The sequence below is a fragment of the Prunus avium genome, chromosome 2, assembly GCF_965620075.1.
Source record: "Prunus avium chromosome 2, drPruAviu1.hap1.1, whole genome shotgun sequence".
Classification (NCBI taxonomy): domain Eukaryota; kingdom Viridiplantae; phylum Streptophyta; class Magnoliopsida; order Rosales; family Rosaceae; genus Prunus; species Prunus avium.
Genome location: NC_142285.1, coordinates 7,968,090 through 7,991,157, shown reverse-complemented (window position 1 = coordinate 7,991,157; position 23,068 = coordinate 7,968,090). Strand labels below are relative to the sequence as shown.

The 23,068-nt window shown below is 39.4% G+C and overlaps 2 pseudogenes across 3 annotated transcripts in view; one reads left to right on the top strand and one right to left on the bottom strand.

Moving 5' to 3' along the window:
* The window catches only part of LOC110755964 (putative disease resistance RPP13-like protein 1 pseudogene), an 85,708-nt pseudogene that overhangs the window by 50,978 nt on the left and 11,662 nt on the right, over window positions 1–23,068 (bottom strand). The window lies entirely within an intron of this gene.
* Window positions 10,171–12,978, top strand: LOC148296396 (uncharacterized; annotated as a pseudogene).

Genomic DNA, 23,068 nt, shown 5'->3' with positions numbered 1-23,068 from the left:
CTTCCTTTAGTACTTCAAAAACAGAATATGGCATTAGATTAATTGAAGCACCGAAATCAATTAAAGGTTCCTCAAACAATTTATCACCAACTATACAAGGAATTGTGAAACTTCCTGGATCTTGCAAATTGGGAGGAAGCTTCCTTTGCAAAACAGCAGAAACCTCTTCCGTTAATGCAACAGTTTCGCATTCCTTGAGCTTGTTTGCATCCAAGGAAGGAATATTGACTTGCACTTGCTTGAAAGTTTCCAATATGTCCTTGGCATGTTGATTTTTCCTAGAACTCATCAACCTGTGAGGAAAAGGAGAATGTAAGATATCTTCATCAGTAAGTTCACGACTTACCTTCTCCTTTCTTGCCCTTCTTGCAAGTTCATGCTTTGGGATCCACTCAGGTGAAGATGCTGCTTGTTTATCTTCCCCCTTGTTGATTTCATCCTTTTCCTTAGGCCCAATCACTTGCTCAACCTGCATTTCATCAACATTGTGAATCAAATTTTTAGAACCATCAATTTCACCAATTACCTTACCAGTTCTCAAGGTAACTGCTTGAACATGCTCACGCCCATTTTGTATCACTGTTTGGCTAGACATTATCCTAGCTTCCCTTTGACTCAAAGATGTGACAATTTGCCCCACTTGATTTTCTAGATTGGCAATGGCCTTAACCATTTTCTGCATGTGGGTATCATTCCTCTGCATATGGGTGTCATTCCTCTGCATGATGAAACTATCTGTGTGTCTAACCATTGAAGCAACAATTTCTTCCAAAGTTGGTCCTTGAGGTGGTTGGTGAGATTGACTAAGTGGTGGTGGATTATAATATTGGGGTTGACCATAAGGTGGACAAGTATTATGTTGGCCTTGATATGGTTGATATGACCCTTGTTGAAAATTTGGATTGTCGGTCCACCAGAAGTTTGAATTATTTCTCCACTCCGAATTGTATGTTTGTCGGAAATATTCATTCATAGGCAATTCATTATGAAATGAGCCAAAAACATTTGCTTCTTCCATCACAAATTTATTGGAGTATTCTTACATAGTAAGTTCCACAATTTCAGTTGCGGCTGCCATTGGAGATGGTGGAGGTGACTCCTCGGATGTTCCTGTAAGAAAAAGAAACAAAAACAAATCAAGATAAAATGAAACAACAATCAATAAACAAAAATAAAACTAAGTACTCTAAACATACTCAAACAAAACAAATAAGCAACCGTGCCAGTTCCCCGGCAACGGCGCCAAAAATTGTTGCATTCCTAAAAGGACACAAATTAATGTGCAAACAACCAATTAAAAATACCCGCAAGTGCACGAATCTAATGAAGTATAGATTATGTAAGTACGGGGTCGATCCCACGAAGAACTTGTCGGTTTCCTATAAGTTCTAATTTGAGTACGTAAAGAACACTAATTTTACACAACACACAAACACAATACAAATTGGAAACTAAAAATGAAGTAAGGAAGATAAAAGAAATGAAACAACACAAGAAAACAAAGAAAAACACAAACAGCACTTTCTATCACCCGTTTATCACCATTTGGACAGATTCGTTTCTCTGTTTTTCAGTTTCGACCTCTGTCCAGTTTTTGACCTATAACTTTCCAACCGTTTATCCAAAATTCACGTTCTTTATACGGTTGGAATCAGCACAGAAAATGCAAGAACACAACGCGGACCAAAAGTCCAAAACAATTACGGAAACAAACAAAATTCAGTGACAAAGACACAAAACGTGTCAAACACGCAACTCACACACACATTGGGGGGGTTTTTTGATTTGGTTCAAGTGACCTATTTCTATTGCATGAAAGTAAATGGACTTTGAATTTAAATGTGAATGGCAGAGATGAATTATCAAAATGTGAAATTAAAATGTAACAAACACTAGGGTTTCGGAATCCACCCTAAACAATTCTACCCATGTTCATGGATACTCAAGTGATGAACTCTAAATGTATTGATGAAGATGTTCGCAATCAAGACCATGGGTCGTGGCTCAAGACGCATTGATTCTCTCTAATATACGTAAAGTGCATGGTTCGTGCTACAATACTTGTGCCCTCCTCATAACCGAACCTAGGTATGGTTCGTACTTCAATTCGATTGCAAGGAAAACCCATTAAGTTCAAAGAGAATATGAACATCACAAGAACCCTAATAGCATGGTGTTTACATTAGGTATTCAAGAAACCAATTCACATGGATGGTTCTTACTCCATCCATCTATTGCTTAGGAAAACATGAAGATACACATAAGCCCAACAACCTCAAGAAGCATGCTTTCAAAGGTAATCAATCAAGGAAAACACACATCAAGGATAGATTAATTTGGTGAATTGGAATTCATCAATTGTTGTCAAGAAACCAATTCACATGATGCTCACTTAAACAAGTTCAATCATTTGTTGCTAATTAGAAATTGTGTTCTTGGTTATCTTACACAACTTCTCAACTTTAGCTACATGCATACAACCTAAGGTGATTAAGCAAAGGAAGCAAACACATATCATAAAATTCAATTAGTGAATGGGGTTCATCAACAACATCTAGAAATTCATACACTCAAGCATCAAAACAATAAGGTAATCATGTTTAGGGCTTCAACCTAAGCCCTAGCTATGGAGTTTAGTTGCTCATACTTATTCCAAATACAAACTCGAAATATAACTAGAAGGAGTTTACAGATTTGGAAATGATGAAAGCTTGAAGTCTTCAATGGTGGAAGTCTTCTCCTTTCTTCCTTGGCTGCACCTCCTTCTCCTTCCTTGCTCTTAGCTCCCCAAAAGCTGCTCTCAAGTTGTGTAGAATGTGGAATAGCCTGATTTCCCACGATCAAAAGGCTCCCAATATCAGATTGCAATTTTGACTTCTCCTCCCTCTCTCCTCCTTTCCAGCTTTTACCTTTTAATATAAAACTACCACCTTTGATAAAGCCTTAGCCCATTGTCCCCTTGCCATGATGGAGCTTTGACTTCACAAAGATGCCAAAAGCTCAGAAAATATCTATTTTACAAATGTAATTCCTTGTTACCAAGAGTTATGGTAACAAGAAGTTAAGATGACACAAGGGAGGTAAAAGCTGGCCAAATCCGGATTTCCAGAACTGTGGTAACATGATGGATTGGTTGGATAGGCAATACTTGTCCAATGAAGCTCAAATTTGGATATGTTGTAGTTAACATCCATTGGAACAAGTCTCATGAAGATCATGACCTCATCCGAGCAACAGAGCATGTTGATCCCAGGCCAAGAAGTTGACCTACGAAAATGAACAAAAACAGAATTTATAACTAATAATGCACTTTTAGCTCATTTTCATCCCAACCAAGGCAAAATCTAAGAAAACACAAAAAGGAAGTAAAAAGCTATAAAATGTCAAGAACTAACTCAAAATAGTGGGTGAATAACATGAAAAATCATGTGTAAAAATGAACCGAACAGGTATTAAAAAATTATTCCAATTAGTGCTTTTCTTGTGTTTATTAACATATGAGTATTGAAATGATTTCAATTTATGACTTCACCTACATTTACAAATACATAAGGAATATAAAAAATATATATAGGAATTCCATGTTAAAATCCGTAATCAGATACCTTCAAAATCGTTTAGAGTAGTTGATTCGATTCCCATTCCATAATTACCCTATCTAAGTTCCTGGATTTATAACTTCTCTCATTCGAAGTAAGTAAACGTGTCATAGATTAAAAATAAAAAGAAAGTCATTTTAACATTTCTCTTAAAACTAATCATATAGCATTTCTTTAAAATTGTTGAGCGTTAGCAAGTAAAACATATATGCACTCATGGAAATAAGAAAAAGAAGTTATAAAACAAAATCAATGTTCCATACACTACAATTTTAAGTGCAAATAAAATGTGAGTACATTGTATATATTACTTGTGAACGCTCAACAATTTTAAGAGAAATGTTATGATTAATCGTGCATTAGCACTCTAATTTTAATATTCCAACTCCGAAGTATCTTCTAATTCGCTTAAGTGGAGGCATAATATTGTGATTGTCATGGGAACAAGGAAAAGAAGGTTCATAACAATCTATAAAAACAGGAGGAGGAAATAATGGTAACATGAGCAGCTCATCCCATCGCATGGACAACCTCAGAAAATTTCATATTGAACTTCAATGACTGTTTTCTTGTCAAAATTCTTGAAATGTATAGAAACACTGAACATTTATAACATTCGACAAATAAGTTATAATGTGTGGAGACAAGATCGAAAATTCAAAATAACATTAGCTTTTGTTGGAAACAACAATCCGTATCAAACTGGCTGTCCTTGAAGGGCCAACACTTATAAAGACTACGCCAAAGCTATAATCTTTCAATGTAGGACAAGAGGAAATTGAATTTCAATACGAACTTTAACAGGTTTAAGGAAACAATGCATGGATGTCTTTGAAGGATTCATAGACAGAGGCTAACAAACTGGCTGCATATGACATTCACATAAACGAAATTTCAACATCATCATCATCATCATCACCTGAGAAAGTTTTCTTGCAAGAAAACCTACAGAAGACATGCGCCATAAGGTTTAAAATTACTTGATCTTGTTTCAGATAAAGCATTCTTCATCAACACAAAGATAGCTTTTCCATATGGTCAGATCAGACGAAGGCCTTACCTTCAAACACAAATCAGCTATCTGGATGTCTGCCGCGCAAATCTCACGGCTTGGAGTTTCGAGCCGAGGGGACGTGCGTTAACACGGGGTTTCTTGCTTTTGGGTGCGGTGCGGTTGTGCGCGGGCGTGCCAGCACGGTTTACCGTGCGTTTGATGTTTTGGTGAGTGTTGGATGGGTGAATGGTGCGCCTGTTTGATCTGTCTTCTTGGTCAAACGATTGTAGCCAAGAGAGGAACTGGTCTCGGCTGTTAGGTTCACGACCTGAACTACAAGGCCGTTGAGTGATGGTGTTGGTGGTGGGTTTTGGGCGGTGCTCCGGCGTGCTGCTCAGGGAGCGACGATCGTGTGATATATGGGGTGAGTGAGCGAACAAACAGAGATGGTGCTCCGGCGCCTTGAAAATCAAGGGTTGTATGATATATTGATGAATGGATTCTGCTTACAACCTAACACTACTCCTAGGAAAGCAAGTAAAGATATTGAAAGTGCATTACAGAAGAAAATAAGTTGCTCCGTGGGAGGCTTGTTTTGGTGTTTGAACCCTTTGAATGTAGCTTGAGTCTTGTATTTATAGGAAGAGTCCCTGGATGAGTAATCGAGGCTGAAATTACGCATAGTGGAGTCTGATTAGCGCAAGTGGGCAATCCAATCGACATTTGGGATCGTGAAGTATGGTGATGAGACCCTAGAAATCCTGGTGAATCTCGGCCGCCGCGTTTAATCGTGGGTTCTGAACCTCTGGCCGTGGAGACGCATTTATTGCCTGGATAGCTGGTGAACCAACATCTCAAGCTGTCAGAATCTTCGTGAGAATGTCCACGTCTAATCAGTCTGATCTTCATCACCAAATCCTGACTTCAGTCACTTCCCACCTTCCCTCATGCATTAAATGCTACTTTGTGGCCAATGGGTTTGCTGCATTAAACAGGCACTACTTCATTAAATGAAGCCTGGGACCCTGCTGTCACGTGATGATTTGCCTTCAATGCCTTGGCCGCAAATTTGTTCGGCCTCGGCCTCGGCCTACGCTTGAGGCCGAGATGATCATGCCTTAGCATTTCCTTCTTTTATTTTTACAAAGGCGAAGTACCCTAGCGAAACGCTGCGTTTCAGCCTCTGCAAACAAGTGCCAGGGCCGAGATAAAGGGCTCCTTCGGCCTGCTCATGGCCGTGATTTATCAGGCACAAACATTGCCCCCACATCCCTGGATTCTTCGGCCTTGGCATGGGTAGGGGCCGAATGGATTCCAAGGGATGGACCCTTTGCATTCCTTTCTGAAGTGACTGACAGCTGGGGCACCAAATGCGTCAGTCAGTCGGCGTATTTAATGCTTTGGGGCACGTCGTGCAGGTCATTATTGCCCAAGGCGTCGCTTCACCTTGTCAAGTGAAATGACGGTCACGGTACCTTTAACACGCCATTGCCCCCTTTATTCGCACGAGCCATCATTTCTCTTGCGAACCGAATCGCCGGCCGCCAGGCTCTTGCCATAATTTCACGTGCTCTGAATATGCTGTCGGGCCATTCTGTTTTACGAGAATCACACCCCCTCATCTCGAATTCCAGTACGAGTATAAAAACCCAACTCCTTTGCCCTTTCTTCATACTCCAAAAATCCCCGAGTTCATCCCCTTCAAAAAGCTACCCCGTGCCTCTCTTTTAATCTCTGCCCTAATAGCCTCTGCTGCAGCCCTTCCAAAAAAAAAACAAAACATCCCCTCTGCTGATCCTCATGACTCGGCAGTTTGGCCTGGCCTAGATGGCTTCTCCCTCTCTGCCGTCCACTAATCGTCTTTTATTTTGGAAAGTCGTTGTGGGCCAGGGGCAAAAAACGGCCGAGATTCCTTCTCGCTCGTGGAAGAAGACGACATTTCTTCGTGTGAAGCCGAGGAGGAACTGCAAAGTGATTGACGAAGATGGAACGACCTGGCATGATGACTTCAAAACGGCTGTATTCGTCCGGCTGAGTGCCGTGGTTGTGTCTTCGGCAGAAGCGACGGCCCTCAATGTGGCCGGAGTGACGACCCTTAATTCGGCCAGAAAGACGGCCGCTTACCGTGGGCAGAGGGATGGCCGCTTACCATGGCCGGGGTGACGGCCCTTAACGTGGCCGAAGTGCCGGTCCTGGCCACGCCTGGCTGCGCCTATATCCAGAAATACGGCCCAGCCACTGGTCGTAATGACGGCCTTGGGTTTACCTTGCCGCACCTGTATCCTGAGTGATGGCCCTTACGTTTATGAAGGCCGGAGTAAAACCCTGGTTTTTAGGCTAACACATCTGTGTACCGTTTCGGCCTCGACTGACCGTTCTAACCCTCTGTACAAATGATCTCTCAAAACATGAATATAGGGTGGACCCCCCCTTTTCTGAATGACCGAATGCATGTCTTTTCGCTTTATATTGACCGCACCGTTTATTTGAATCGTTCACCTACCTCCCTCTTTTCTTTTTCTTAACTTTTTAATCATAGGTCCTCGGTGCCATCTTCTTTTGAACTTGCGCCGAGTGGTAGTCGTCGAGCTTCGACCGCCCCGATTTCTTCGATCCCCTGAGCATCATCTGTGAGTGAGCCTTCCCCTTTCGGCCACGTTGCCCGACAGCCCGAAGGACTCGAACCCTTCTCTCTAATAGTTTATTGGGGTCATGGCCGTCGGCCAAGATATAGAGAGGCGTGACCACGACCGGATTCTCTGAGGCGCGGCTGGCCCAAAAAACTTTGGGAAACAAGTTGTGCCGCTCGCTAGGTCCCCCTGGTAGGCACGGTCTTGGGTGACCGGGTGCCCCCGGTTCCCCCTGTATCACACCGTCTTTTGTGACAGGCCGGATGTCGTCGGATTGAAGCCTTTGAAGCGGTCTGTCCTGTTGCACGCCATCTTGCGGCCTTACATGCTGGGTCGTTTGTACGTAAAGCTCGGCCGTCATAACCGGGCCGAGTTGTTTTATAGGGACGCCGTAGTTTTGGCCGAAATAATCTTGGTCGGCTGGCCATCGAGGTATGGTCACCTGGTTCTGCTGATCTATACCATGGAGGGAACCTGGGCGCGTTTGTATTGTCGTCTGACTGGCCGAATCGTGTATTTGCAACGATAGCGCAGCAGTAGTGCCTTTTTGCTCGTATTGTTGTGGTGACGCTTCGGTCATACTGCTCTGGCCGGACCGTGCCTGATCGGCCAAAGTATGGGTTGGGCCGAATTGCTCGGCCGTAGACACCGTAGGACTCCTCCTCAAAGCCTTGGCTAGAGCGTGGAGTGGGCTACATGCCTTCTTCGCCGGTTGGTTTGGCCCGGGGTTCGCCCTTGTAGGCTGGGCCTGCCCCCAGCTGTCGGCCGATCGTAGAGAGTGCTGGCCGTAACCTAATACCTCGGCATGGTCAGAGACGCCGAGACTGCTGTTTTTGTCACCAGGTTCGGCCCTTTCGTGCTCTCGGCCTCTTTGTCCAGCTCCAAGAGACAACGCGGGCGAGGCCGTCGGCATCTCCTCTTGGAAAAGTGTCCGCAACTCGGAGGAGAATCTGTCCATTGCGGCCGCGAAGGATGTTTCTATCCTGTAGGCCTGCTTGGACATCAGTTCTTCCATCACTGCTGGTCTCTGTATGGACCTAGCCATGCGGTCCGTCGTGATTGGAACGCTGGTTTCCATCATAAGTTTTTGACAAGTGTCCCACCAGGCGTGCCAAAAGTGTCTGCCGCGCAAATCTCATGGCCTGGAGTTCCGGGCCGAGGGGACGTGCGTTAACACGGGGTTTCCTGCTTTTGGGTGCGGTGCGGTTGTGCGAGGGCGTGCCAGCACGGTTTACCGTGCGTTTGATGTTTTAGTGAGCGTTGGATGGGTGAATGGTGCGCCTGTTTGATCTTTCTTCTAGGTCAAACGATTGTAGCCGAGAGAGGAACTGGTCTCGGCTGTTAGGTTCACGGCCTGAACTACAAGGCCGTTGAGTGATGGTGTTGGTGGTGGGTTTTGGGCGGTGCTCCGGCGCGCTGCTCAGGGAGCGACGGTCGTGTGATATATGGGGTGAGTGAGCGAACAAACAGAGATGGTGCTCCGGCGCCTTGAAAATCAAGGGTCGTATGATATATTGATGAATGGATTCTGCTTACAACCTAACACTACTCCTAGGAAAGCAAGTAAAGATATTGAAAGTGCATTGCAGAAGAAAATAAGTTGCTCCGTGGGAGGCTTGTTTTGGTGTTTGAACCCTTTGAATGTAGCTTGAGTCTTGTATTTATAGGAAGAGTTCCTGGATGAGTAATCGAGGCTGAAATTACGCATAGTGGAGTCTGATTAGCGCAAGTGGGCAATCCAATCGACATTTGGGATCGTGAAGTATGGTGATGAGACCCTAGAAATCCTGGTGAATCTCGGCCGCCGCGTTTAATCGTGGGTTCTGAACCTCTGGCCGTGGAGACGCATTTATTGCCTGGATAGCTGGTGAACCAACATCTCAAGCTGTCAGAATCTTCGTGAGAATGTCCACGTCTAATCATTCTGATCTTCATCACCAAATCCTGACTTCAGTCACTTCCCACCTTCCCTCATGCATTAAATGCTACTTTGTGGCCAATGGGTTTGCTGCATTAAACAGGCACTACTTCATTAAATGAAGCCTGGGACCCTGCTGTCACGTGATGATTTGCCTTCAATCCCTTGGCCGCAAATTTGTTCGGCCTCGGCCTCGGCCTACGCTTGAGGCCGAGATGATCATGCCTTAGCATTTCCTTCTTTTATTTTTACGAAGGCGAAGTACCCTGGCGAAACGCTGCGTTTCAGCCTCTGCAAACAAGTGCCAGGGCCAAGATAAAGGGTTCCCTCGGCCAGCTCGTGGCCGTGACTTATCAGGCACAAACACTGGATTGTAAGATAGTTTACTATCTTAAACTCACATAAAGTGGTCTTCTAATCATTGTCAGATTGCAAGAATTCTTGATTAATCAAGGACTCAAAACAATCTCATCCAGCAGACCTTGTATCAATGTTTTAATTGGATTACAAGGCTAAAAGGGTTTCTAGTTCTGTTAGAATTGGAATTCATTATTCTATTGCAATAAGGATACCTCAAGGAGTTTCTTGATGGGCAAGACTCCTTGAATGATGCGTATAAATAGAAGAGCTCCCTCTAAGAGCCGATACACACAACCCATCAAGATATTCACCCCATCTAGAATATTGAGCTAAGGCAGTCGGTTATCTTAGAGAAGATCTTTCTCCCTCTCAAATGTTCATACGATGGCAGAACAAGGTTAGTGTTCAAGTTTTAATAGCTTATTAAGTTTACATGTGGTATCAGAGCATAAGTTATTTTATCTTCTACCTAACCAATTTGTTGTAGCATTAAGAACTTGAAAACTGAAGGTCGTTTTAAGTTTTTCAAGACTAAAGGAACTTGTCACAGCAACAGTTAAGGTTAACACCTCGCTGTGACAAGACGAAACTGATCAATTGGTTTGTAGAGTTCTTGCAGTGTTCTGAGAAAGCCAAAGCAACTCAGACATTGCAAGATCTGTACACTCGATGGTTCATGATCAGACTTGTGCTGCAAATAAAGGCATTATGAATGACCATCTGCCCAAAGATGTGGGGGATTCATAATGCAATTATATACAGCAAAACAACATGGGAGATGAAACACACATAGGCTAACAAGATTTTTCTTCTGTCCAAAGATGTAGAAATTTTCTTGTACAAGAAGCCTGCGTGATTTTCATGTCTAGTGTTGATAAACATGTTTTGTTTTCTCTGCCAAAAGGTGAGAATCAACCATGTTTTAATGATTTGGGGGTTTTCAGTTTTTAAACATATATATAATGTGTTTTTCAGTTAATCACAACTTGATTGAAACTCTCATTGGCTCTAACAACACCAAATGGCGATAAGATGTAGAAATTGCTCTAGGTCTGCTAGACTATGAGATGGTCATTGATGAAGAAGTTCCTGCAAAACCTGCTGCAAATGCATCTGTTGAAGCAAAAGTAAAATATGCCAAATGGGTTAAGGCAAACAAAATGGCTATTCTAATCATGAGAAGGTCAATTTCACCATTTGTCAGGGGAAGCATTACACCATATGATAATGCTAAGATTGGAAAAGGCTGAGATTGGAACTCTAATGGGACAGCTTACTAATGCAAAATACAATGGGGAAAGGTGTGTGAAAATACACATATTGAATATGCTGGAAATTGGGAACAAACTAAAGGCACTCAAGGTCAATGTGGATGAAACCATGATGGTGCATTTTGCTATAAACTCTCTGCCTAGTACTTTCAAGCATCTTAGAAGCACATATGTAGCTCAAAAGGAGAAATGGACAGTAACTGACCTCATAAGCATCTGTGTGCAGGAATAACAAAATATATGAAGAAAGATAAGGCTGAAGAAAAGATTAATATGGTTCAAAACAGCTTCAGAAGGGATTTTGGAAAAGGTGAAATTGCTGGAAAGAAAAACAAGGAGGAAAAGGAAACTAAGGGACTGAAACCAGAAGGACTCAAGTGTTATTTATGCAAGAAGTTTGGTCATATGAAGAGGAATTGTGACAGGTACAAGCATTGTTTGGATAAGCAAAAGGCTAAAGGTAGGATTGATCAAGTACATGTTTGTTTTGAGTCTAATGCAATTGAGATTTCTTCATATTCATGGTGGTTAGATAGTGGTGGATTAGTTCATGTGGCTAATTCCTTGCAGGGGTTCAAAACAAAGAGGATGCCAAGTAAGGCTAAGATGAAGGTGTTTGTGGGAAATGGAGAAAGAGTCAAGGTGGAGTACATTGGATTAGCTAAGATCAAGTTGGAGTCTGGTTTTATTTTGGAGTTAGTAGATTTAGTTTATATTCCTTCTATGAAAAGGAATCTTATTTCAGTTAGTAAGCTTGTAAAATCAAACTTACAGTTTGAGTTTGATGAGTTTGGATTCTCCATTTTCAGAAATAAAGTTATGATTGGTAATGGTTTTCTAGATGATGGCATGTTTTGTTTGAAATGCAAGAAACCAAATTCAAGCAATACTAATATAGGCATCAATGTGATAAGCACTAAAAGAAAAGCAGATAAAGAAGAATCATATAGACTTTGGCACAAGAAGTGAGAAATTGCTGGAAATTATACATACAGACATATGTGGTCCTTTTCCCACTCAAACGCATGATGGTTTTAAGTATTTCAGAACCTTCACAGATGACTTCTCAAGATATGGTTATGTATACTTAATATCTGAACAATCCAATGCATTAGACATGTTTAAAGTTTACAAAGTAGAAGTAGAAAACCAGCTGGAGTCGAAAATAAAAGTGGTAAGGTCAGACAGAGGAGGTGAGTTTTATGGCAGATTTGATGGGAAAGGAAGAAATCCAGGACCTTTTGCCAAGTTTTTACAAGAAGAAGGAATTGTGGCTCAATATACTAATCCAGGTACACCACAACAAAATGGGGTGGCAGAGAGATGAATTAGAACATTGATTGAAATGATAAGAAGCTTAATGTACTGTTCTAAGCTCCCAAAATTTCTCTGGGGAGAGGCCTTGAAAACAGCAAACTATTTGCTGAACAGAATTCCTACGAAAAGTGTGAACAAAATCCCTTATGAGATATGGTGCAACAGAAAACCAAGCCTCTCACACCTCGAAATCTGGGGAAGCAAGGCAGAAGCAAAGTTCTATAATCCATCAGAAAAGAAACTAGATTCCAAGACAGTTACATGCTACTTCGTGGGATATCCAGATAGAACAAAAGGGTACAGGTTTTACTGTCCCAACAATACCACAAGGTTCATGGAAACACAAAGAGCAATTTTCATTGAGGATGAAAGTGAACAAGGCATTGATGAAAATTTTGATTTTGATGAAATTTTGGAAGGTGAGGAATTTACAAGAAAAGAAAATCTGATAAGAGAAGCAACAGTCTTGCCATTCACTGATTCGAGTGACAAACAAGTCTCACCAGTTCATGATGAAAGAAATTTAGAAGAAAATCACATGGCTAAAGCTCAACAAACTGCAGCAAAAAATATGCAGATAGATCAACAAGAACATCAGCCTCACAACTCAGAACTGAGAAGGTCACAAAGAACTAAGAGACCTGCTCTGTCAAATGATTATTATGTCTACCTGCAAGAATCAGAACATGATATCAACACCACAGAAGACCCTGTGTCTTTTAAACAGGCTATGCAAAGTGAGAAATGTGAAAAATGGATAGAAGCAATGGAGTCTGAGCTTCAGTCAATGAGTAAAAATGGTGTATGGAAGCTTGTAGCATTGCCTCAAGGATGTAAACCATTAGGATGCAAATGGGTTTACGAGAACAAAAGAAACTCAAAGGGATAAATAGATAGATACAAGGTGCGTTTGGTAGCAAAGGGATTCACACAACAAGAAGGAGTGGATTACAATGAAACATTCTCACCTGTTTCAACTAAAGATTCTTTAAGGGTCATAATGGAATTAGTGGCACATTTTGATTTGCATCTTCATCAAATTGACGTTACGACTGCATTTTTGAATGGAAACCTTATTGAAGAAATCTATCTGAAGCAACTAGATGGTTTCATTCAAAAAGGGGAAAAAAATTTGGTTTGCTGGTCATAGAAATCAATATATGGATTAAAACAACCTTCAAGGCAGTGGTATTTGAAGTTTGATGAAGTTGGGAAGTCTCAAGGTTTCATTGATAATCCCATAGATGAATGCATTTATCTCAAATTTCATGGAAGACATTACATTTTCATGCTCCTTTATGTTGATGATATTCTCTTAGCAAGCAGCAATCTATCATTATTACAATTTTATTTTGATAATGTTATTCAAGTTTTCTTAAAATCGTATTTTTCAATTTATGAATGTTATGGCATATGGATGAAGGAAGAATCTACAAATTTGCTAGCACTTGTGTTTTGCATTTTCGTATCTATGAAGGAGCCATGATAGTTTTATTAAGATCTTAGTAGTCTTGTAAGGGTGAGCTAAGAACTTTTTTGATCACCAAACACATTCTAAGGCGGATCTCAACAATTCTTTGATCCTAATTCAGTTGGCAGCCTTATGTGTTGTTATAAACTTATATGTGTGGTTGTAAAAGACTTGAATGTTATTTATTCAATGTGCTTTGACAGTTCCATATGAGTTTATATCAATGACAGTGGCTTGATAAGAAACTGAGAAGTTTAAGTCCTAAATTGGCCATTAAGTGATTAATCCTGAGTCACGATGATTATTTGACCAAGTGGGAGAATGTAAGATAGTTTACTATCTTAAACTCACATAAAGTGGTCTTCTAATCATTGTCGGATTGCAAGACTTCTTGATTAATCAAGGACTCAAAACAATCTCATCTAGCAGCCTTGTATCAGTGTTTTAATTGGATTACAACGCTAAAGGGGTTTCTAGTTCTGTTAGAATTGGGATTCACTGTTCTATTGCAATAAGGATACCTCAAGGAGTTCCTTGATGGGCAAGACTCCTTGAGTGATGCGTATAAATAGAAGAGCTCCCTCTAAGAGCCGATACAGATAACTCATCAAGATATTCACCCCATCTAGAATATTGAGCTAAGGCAGTCGGTTATCTTAGAGAAGATCTCTCTCCCTCTCATGTGTTCATACGATGGCAGTACAAAGTTAGTATTCAAGTTTTAATAGCTTACTAAGTTTACATGGATATCTACGATCAAAGAGATAATAGTAAGTGTATAATATGGATATTAAAGCCAACTTTATTGGTGCTTGTTACGTAAACATGTTCACTTTCCACCGCCTTCAAGGGACCTTGTGCATTATCATTGTTTTGGCCTAATTTCTACACGCCGGCTCATCTGGCTATTGGGTTATTTTTGACAAAATAGGCTTGGGCTCTATTTACCAAAATTAGAGAGCAGCCCATATCTTCAATTACCCAAATTAATTTCCACAGGATAGATGTTAACTATGGTGATTTAATCTAAAAGTCCAAATTTAATTGGTTTAATCTCTACCTAGTTTCCAGATTACATTTTCTAAAGACTTGAGGTTTGATCATCATTGTTGGTACCAACTCAAAGCCAGATCAGCGACTCTAGAGCTAGAGGGGTTGAGTTTCTTTCCGCAATACCCACGTGATTCCAACGATAGAACGTCAACATCAAACGGACAGAGGACATTCAGGGGAGTTGGTAGAAATGTGAAAACAGAAACCACTCCCCATAACCATTAAATTCCAGGAAAACAGGCTGGGTTTCCTTCCATACCCATGAAGATTTCGTTAGTGAGACATTCAATTCCAGTTTGCAAGGAACACACAAGAGGAATTCAAGGGAGCTGATTCACAAGAAGTCAAAATTGATCACCATGACTGACTCTTGATATGGGTTGTTTCTGTCAGAATAACTACTACTCCCTTATTTGCTTGAGCGAACACTTTTCAGCAAATATCCTCCAAATATTTAGGAATCATCATCATGCAGATTTTCTATAAATACAAGAGGATGTGAACTGGAGAGAGGACGGCAAAAACTCAAATCAAAACAAAAACTCTTAATCACGCTGACAAAATCAAGCAAGGTCACACGATCTTGAAAGTCTTCAAAACTCATAAGCAATTAGGCTATCTAGCTTGCAAAAGCCATCCAGCTTTTGACAAAACAGACAAAACTTGAGATTCTGACTTCAATCCAGCTCAAAGAAGCAGCTCACAAGGGAAATGAGATTTCTCTCATTACAAATTTGGTTCAGAATAAGTGAATAAAGCGGAATTCAGTTTGTTCATAATATGAAAACCTCAACAAATTTCCAGAGACATCTTGATATCCTAAAACCACTAGAATAGCTCTCAAACAATCGCTAGTCAAGCAGAACAGGTACAAAAGTGCAATTCCAGGTTAACAATTGCCAATCTAGCCACCTCCAATCCAGTCCAGATCAGACAGATCCCAGTTCTACCCACTCGACAAGCCTCTCCACGGCTCAAATTGATTATAGCTCTGCCAATCTCAATGTTGGTATCAATTTCCAGCTGATCTCTATTAGTTGAAGGTGCTGACGTGCAATTCCAGTCCAGCTTGAGTCACAGACAACAATGTAAGTAGAAATCAAAGCCCAATGTTCGGATGTCTTTCCAGACTATGCAGTTTCTCTTTATTTAAATGAATAATAAGCAGTTCTTTTTGAACTTGTTTGTTTTATTTCCAAACACCCATTTTGGCTAAACTTACTAGTTTTTATTATGAAAAATTATAAACCCCTCATCCGTCTGAGGCGAGAAAAGAACTTTTTTGGGAGATATTCCTCACACAATTTCACAATCACTTGATGGGGTACAAGTTATTACATTCCATAGTCTGTTAGGGTTTTTAATTGTTAACCGTGGCACGCTCACACACAAAAGAAAGTTGACTTGTCCACCACCAATGATTTTCAGGTTAATAGGGAACTTTACACTACCACCACAAGAACTACATCAAAACAGGTAAACAATCATATTCCAAAATTCAGGAACTTAGGACCATTATCAGAAAGATTAAGATGAGATGCATATTCTTATGAAAGGGTGCCAACTCTTAGATATCAAAAAGCAAACTTACTTTTTCTTTTTCATTTCATGAAGGTCAATTGGCAAACCACTACTACAAAAAAGGCAAAAGACGACGGGAATTCACCGTCATGTATCCGGTTTTCAAACCGTCGTGAAATCAACCGACATCTTTTCCAAAAGAAAACCACGACGGTAAATCCCCGTCGATGTTAAAACAAACAACGTCATTAACAAATAACAACCGATGACTGTGTATTGAAAATTGAGCCAAAACAATTGTCAAGGATAAGAATAGATGACCAATTTTAACAAACAAACCTCGTTTACAACGCAACACATGACATATTTTAACAGAACATGGCCGCAAGAGACGCATACCACGACGAAAACTAAAACTCACAGCCGTTACATATACCTTTCACGACACATGATCAAACAAGAAACGTGAAATACACTTGTGACGTCTTTAAATAAATAAAAGACGACGTTATTAATTCATACTACGTCACTACTATTTATATAACCGTCGTGAAATAAATTTTCCACTTCTTTTTTTCCATTAATATTGACGTGGAAATAGCGGTTAGGGTCATTACTTACGACACATGTATTTCTATAGACGACGTTGTATTTAATGAACAACGTCGTCCACAAATAAAAGACAACTGTGTTTCAGAATTTATACGTCATCTTTAAAAACATGATCGTTGTCTAATATATTTTAGAAGACACAAATTGTCAGTCGATTGCCATATAAAAATATTTTAACGACATGATCTGAAAATAAACGAGTGGAAAATATGTTAGGGTCATTACTTACGACACATTTATTTCTACAGACGACGTTGTGTTTGATGGACAACGTCGTCATCATGTAAAAGACAGCCATGTTTCGACATTTATATGTCGTCTTTACCAAAATGACAGTCGTCTAATCTATCTGCGATGGCAAAGTTTGTCAGCCAATTGCCGTGTAAAATACTTTTAACGATACAAGAATATAAAAAAGATGCGGATATTCCCATATAACGTTGTTTTTGTAAAAGAACGACGTCCAAATATCTCTTTTCATTGACAAATTTACCTCTGGATTTCAAATAACGTCGTGAATTGTTCTTTTTCCACTTCGTATATGAGATAACAAGTGACGTGGTAAAATTTAAGACGACGATTTTTGCGTTGTTACGGACGAGTTCATGATCTAAGACGTCGTCTTTTGTAACGTTCAGGTTAGATATCTCGTCTTTTAGACATCGGTATTATGTGATTGAAGTCGTGTTATTTGTAATTACATGTCGGCTCTTTAGGCTTCTCCGAAGTGATATTGTTAATAACTGTTTCACAATACCATCGTGGTTCTTCATTTTAACGTTGCTTTTACACGTTGGTAAATACATTGCCGTTGTTGAATGCTCCAAAACGTCGTTTTTTAATGACAATTTTATTGAAACAGACGTTTGTTTTTCACATTTTTATCAGGACCGTGGTTATATAATCTTGAACCCGTATTTTTTTGTACTGATTGTTTTGTGGCCAAAACCTGCATAATGAAAGTGAAGAAAACACATTACAATTTATTACAAAATTAATGTCATACACTAGTGTCGTTTAGGGCATAAGTAATTTCATAAATTACAAGAGAATCATTCAATCCATATATCTTCACACCCATCTCGAATATTTTGACTCCCAAACTCACCCACCAGTTCATCAAATGTGTCAACATTTGGCATCCCTCTAGTAAATGGCTCACAGTCAATTCTCACATCACCTAAGACATCATCACCAATAACATCATTATATTCTCTTTTAGGCATTGACAACACTACCGACCAACCACGATGCATCGGGTCGTCAACAAAAAATACTTGTTTGACTTGAGAAGCCAAAACAAATTGGTCATTCCTATGTCCAATTTTACTCAAATCTACAAGGGTAAATCCAAGTTCGTCGACTACAAGGCCAAAAGTACTATCTATCCAATCACACCTACAGAATAGGATTGTAAACTTTTGGTAGTCCAGATCCCAAATTTCTTGAATGAAACCATAAAAACCCATATTTGAGAGAATTGAGTTTTTATCCTTGGCACTAGCAACTTGCATGGTATGTGCAAGTAAATAAACTCCACTATTTTGAACTGTCCGCACATCATCTTGTGCCTTGATGTTAAATTTAACACCTTTAATAAGATAGCTCCTATATGATGGCACTGCCCTGTTTGGCCAGCTGCTAGCCACCTTAAATTTTCTGATACGCCATGATTGTCTTCCTCATTAAGTTCACTTTGAACCTGCAAATTAATCATATCTTAATTCAATCTAACATAGAAAGAAGAAAATTAAAAGTCCAATATGTTATTCAATAACATATACCTTGAAGCGTAGCCATTGAATGAAAGTGTTATTGTGCTTATCTTGCAGCCACTTTGTTCTCTTTCTAAATTTTGGATAACCAGTCTAGATGTGGATCATATGTTCCCTACATGACATGAAAAATTCAAGCATTACAGTCCCAAACATATAAGATAAACATAAGGAATAATTTAAAATGGAAACTTAAAGAATAAAACTCATACTCGATATAAGGTAGGACTTCCTCCGTATTCTCCAAGACATATAGATGTGCTTGGTTCAACAGGTCCCAATCAACTCAGCTCACTGTGCAACATGATAATGGCTTTGAAACTCCTATCTTCTGACTTGATGGCACTCCAATTGTACTAATATCAGATAAATGTTATGTGCAAAATTCTACAACTTCTTCAGCTATATAACGCTCAGCAATGCAACCTTTGGGATGAGTACGATTCTAAACATACCCCTTTAGAACTTTCATATATCTTTCGAACGGATACATCCATCTAAAATAAACTGGCTCACATAGACGAACTTCTCTGACAATATATACTACTAGATGAACCATGATATTGAATAATGAAGGTGGAAAGTATTTTTCAAGCAAACACAAAGTAACTACTACATCTTCTTCCAACTTATCTAGCTTGGAAACATCAACCGTCTTTGCATATATAGCATTGAAGAAGAAGCACAAATGAGTTATTGCATACCTTGCAGGCTTCTCCAAAACAGAACGAATTGCCACAGGGAGCAATTGTTGCATTAAGGTATGACAATCATGTGATTTAAGGCCAAGAAGTCTTGAATCTTGTAAAGATACAAGATTTTTTATATTTGAAGAATAACCTTCAGGGACCTTCATACCATAGAAAGAAGTGCAAACCGCTCTCTTCTCTGCTCTTGACAAATTCCAAGGCCCTGGAGACAAACGAGTACGTCTTTCTCCATACTCAAGTTGCAAATCAGTTTTGACCCCCATGTTCAATAAATCTAACTGAGCAGCAATCCTATCTTTATTTTTTCCAGGGATCTCTAGCAATGTACCAATGATACTATCGCAAACATTCTTCTTAATGTGCATAACATCTAGGACATGCGTATTTCCAAAACTCGAGATCAAAGAATTTTGATTTCTTCTTCCAACAAACTCTGTCACCATCATTTTCACCTCCACCTCGAGCCTATATGTAATTAATATCTTCAACCATATGCAGCACTTCTTCTCCAATTAATGGCTCGAGAGGCATGCCATATTCAGGTTTCCCATTAAAAGCTGCACGTTGCCCCCTATATGGATGATTGATTGGTAACCATTTTCTGTGCCCAATGTAACAAATTTTGTGGCCATTTTTCAACCTGTGACTAGGTGTATCATCGCCGAATATTGGACAAGCTTTATATCCTCTAACAACACAACCAGATAAGTTTCCATAGGCGGGGAAATCATTAATTGTCCATAGTAATGCAGCTCTGAGTGTAAAGTATTCTCCTATATGTGCATCATACACTCTTCTAATCCCATCCCACAAAGATTTTAAATCATCAATCAAAGGCTCCAAGTAGACGTTTATATCATTTCTGGGTTGTTTGGTACCAGAAATCAATAAGGTCAACGTCATGAACTTTCGTTTCATGCACAACCATGGTGGGAGATTATATGTAACTAAAATAACTGGTCAGCAACTATATCTACTACTTAGAGAACTGTGGGGATTGAATCCATCAGATGAAAGAGCCAATCTCAAGTTTCTCGACTCATTACCAAACTCGGGCCACTTATCATCAACAAGTTTCCAAGACGGGGAATCCGCCGAATGAGACATCTGACCGTCAATTGATTTTCTAGCAGCATGCCAATTCAAACTCTTAGCTGTCTCATGTGATTGAAACATCCTTTTAAACCTTGGAATTGGAGGAAAATACCACACCACCTTCGCTGGCACACCCTATTTCAAGATTGAATCTTTGCCTTCCTTCCACCTTGAGATACCGCAAGTAGGACAATTAGTTGAATCTTCATACTCCTTCCTATACAAGATGCAATCATTGGGGCATGCGTGGATTTTCTCATAACTCAACCCCAATGCACACAAAGTCTTTTTTGCCTCATACATAGAGGCCGGTATTGTATTTCCTTCTGGAAGCAAATCGCCTTGAATTATCAATAATTCTGTAAAACAGACATCACTTATCCCATGTTTTGCCTTCAAATTATACAACTTCACTAATGCCGATAACTTGGTGTACTTTCTACAACCAGGGTGCAATGGTTGATCTCCATCCCCAATCACATTGGCAAACTCGTAAGGATCGGATCCAAAATCACCAAAATCAGTATCATCCATCTCTATTTCTTCAGACACAAAACTGTACCTACTATGGTCATCATCTTCTTCAACATTTCTACTAGCATTAGTAGTTGCTTCCCAAGGTTCTCCGTTAAATGTCCAATTCTTATAGCTTTGGTCAACTCCATTAAAGTATAAATGATCCCTTATAATTCCAATCCCAAACAATTTCAAATTCACACAATTAACACATGGACAACGGATATGTGTTGTAGTTAGAAGATTTTCTACAGAAAATTTCAAAAATGCTTCCACCCCTAACTCATATGCCTTCGATCTTCTATCCGAGCGCATCCATGACTTATCCATCTCCGACAATATACCCTATTATCTATAATAAAGTGAAAAGACAAGCAATGACCATCACTATAGCAAATTATATAGGGTTTTAATAGCAAGTAATATAGTATACAGACGACGGTTTTTAAACAACAACAAACGTATTGGACATATATAGACGACGGGTTTTCAAAAAATGTCATCTAATGCTAGCAAAAAACAGAGGCCAGCGAAATTGAACCACGACGGTAGTTAAAAAAAACCGTCATGTAGAAAAATACAGACGATGGTAGTTAAAAAAACCATCGTGTAGAAAAATACAGACGACGGTTTGTTAAAAAACCATTGTCGTATGCCTAAAAAAGCATTCTAAATATCGAAATCCCAGTTCATTTTTATGTTGGGTATTAAGAACACGTATACTAAGCATGAAACCAACATATACTAAGCATGAAAACATTAAGTCCATTCCCGATTCATAATAACAGAGAGTGATTAAAAGATCCGACAACATTAAATCCATTCCCGATTCATGGAAACATTAAACATTAAACCCATGAACCCATACCTCCGACAACATTAAAAGGTCACAAAACATATATCTAAAACCCTTTAACACATAACTGAATATCATTCAATGAATTTACAAGCATGAGATTAGGGTTTGTACTTACAGGTAGGCAGAGCTCACAGATTATGGCCAACTTGGATTCGACGGTGCCTGGAGAGCCCAACTTTGAATTAGAGTTGAAGTGAGAGAGCGAAATGTTTAAGGTCACAGATTATGGCCAACTTAGAGCGAAATGTTCAGGGTTACAAGTATAAGACTTAGAGCGAAATCTGAAAATTTTAGGTCACGGGGAAATTTTAAGAAAGCATACTCTTTAAAACATCGACGGAAAACAAAAAAACCGTCATTAAAATTTCAAAATAAACATGACGCTTATTACATTAAAGACGTCGTGGTAAATATCTTTACGACGCAAAACCAAAATACCGTCGTTAAAATGTCAAAAGAAATATGACGCTTATTACACGAAATGCGTCGTGGTAACTACTTACGACGCAAAAAAAAAAAAAAAAATTTTGACGTATTTGAAACTAAGTATATATGTGGGGTTTCGTTTTGTTGGGATTCGAACTCGTGCGCGAACGGGTTTATGGTTTAGGGTGGAATGAACAAAAAATTAAATAGACAAATATACCTTAAACCCTAATAAATAAAACCTAAATTATATATATATTTTAAAATAATTTTAGAAAAGGGATTAGGGTTTTAGGGCCTAAAATATCTCGTCCATCAAACCTAAACCCCAAAAATAAACCTTTAACCCCCTAAACCCTAAACCCTAACCCTTAAACCATCAAACTATAAGTGATGCTATGACTCATCAAAACATTTTTCTTTTTGGTGGTCATTTTAAATTTGTATAACTCAAACTGCATTTTTTAAAGCTTAAGGGGGAAGAAAATATCTCAATGACTTCATAGGAGTTGACGTTGCATTTTTTGGATTTATTTTAAATTTATTATGAATATTTTGAATTAAATAGAATAAAATATTCGTACAAACACCGACAAACCACGTCGGCGTTAAGAAAGTAAAGACGTTGTAAATCGTAATAAACGACTTACTTGTAAAAACAACGTCGTTTAAACGCAAAACCATGGCCATTATTACACAAAAAACGACGTACAAACGATATTCCACGACTCAAACTCTTAACTTCTCATAGTCTAACTTCAATTAAACCACGTCGTCTGTAGAACCAAGAGCGTCGTTTGAATAACCTTTTACATCTCTTTTTAAAAAACGATGACGTTGTTATTTGTGTACAACGTCATTTTAAAGAAACGACGGTTTGTAAAGCGCTCTTCGTAAATCATCGACGGAAAACAAACAAACCGTCATTAAAAATATAAAGA